Below are 1,274 nucleotides of genomic sequence, written 5' to 3' on the forward strand. Positions count from 1 at the left end.
TACCTGCTTCTGGCCTGATTCGTCAATCTTCTTGGTGAGGATACTCATTTGCATCATCAAAGTGGCGATATTCTCGGCTATGGAGTTGTTTGGGTCCATAACCACTGAGTGAACTACATGAGTGATTGTAGAATTTCTTGTTATCCATCCTGAATTTTGAGCCATTTTATCAAGTAAGACCTTGCATTCCCTGAATGATTTGCTAAAAAATGCGTCACTTGTTGAAGCATCAACATTGGCCTTCAAGCTGTCTGCCAATCCCATATAAAACCTTTGCCTCAACATCAGATCTGGAATGCCAAGGTGTGGACACTTAACTAGCATACATTTGAACCTCTCCCATGTTTCTTGCAATGTTTCAGCTGGTTTCTGCCTGAAGCTCAATATCTCATCAACTTGTTTGGCAGTCTTATTAGGTGGGTAGAACTAGTTCAAAAGTTGGTCGACTAATTCCTCCCAAGTGGTAATGGAGTTTATGGGGAGCGAATTGAGCCAAGTTTGAGCCTCTCCAGTCACTGAGAATGGAAACAACAAAAGCCTTAGTGCTTCCAGTGTCACGTTTGGTTGCCTTTGCGTGACACATATCGACAAGAAATGTTTCAGATGTTGCTCAAGATCTTCAATGTAAGACCCCGAGAACAGTCCCTTGTTCTGCAACAAATGTAGCATGTTGTTTGTGATTTGAAATGATTCCGCTTGTATCTGAGGGACTATAATTGCGGTTGCCAGATTTTCAGCGGTGGGTTGTGCCTATACCTGTTTATCGGGCAGGCTGGGATGGGTTGAACAGAAAAAACTCCAGCCCGTTCGTTTATTGGGCGGGCTGTTTAGCGGGCTGGGATAACAGGCTAGGGGCGGGTTGGGAATTTTCGGGTTATTTAGGGCCCGTTCGGGATAACAGGCTACAAAAATTATTTAATAAGACCAATAGGCAAATTATTTACAAAATTAAAGTTTGCATTTAACAAGTAAATTAACGAAAAAAGAGTAAAACTAAATTTTCATGCATAATAATACTTCAAATTAATCTAACAAACTTAAACATTAAGCATAAATATGTCTAATAATTTTAAAATAACACAAATTGTCTCAAATCAACTTAAATACGAATTTCTGGAGTACGCTCAAGACAACTCTTGATATGCCTCCTTAAAGAGACTGTGCCACACTTTGGATGAAGATTTAAGACTAGACCATAGTTCTTGCACTTTACTTTCTGAGCTTCTTCATTTTCTTCTACCACATCAAAGTGTTCCCAAACATATAAGCGCACT

The 1,274-nt window shown here is 39.8% G+C and overlaps 1 non-coding gene across 1 annotated transcript; it reads left to right on the plus strand.

The window, feature by feature from the left end:
* The first annotated feature begins 295 nt into the window (after positions 1-295).
* Positions 296-402, plus strand: LOC138884462 (small nucleolar RNA R71). Its single transcript, XR_011404655.1, has one exon. It is a non-coding gene; the product is annotated as a small nucleolar RNA R71 (small nucleolar RNA).
* Positions 403-1,274: the final 872 nt, after the last annotated feature.

This window comes from Nicotiana sylvestris, chromosome 12 (assembly GCF_000393655.2).
Source record: "Nicotiana sylvestris chromosome 12, ASM39365v2, whole genome shotgun sequence".
In the NCBI taxonomy this organism is placed as follows: Eukaryota; Viridiplantae; Streptophyta; class Magnoliopsida; order Solanales; family Solanaceae; genus Nicotiana; species Nicotiana sylvestris.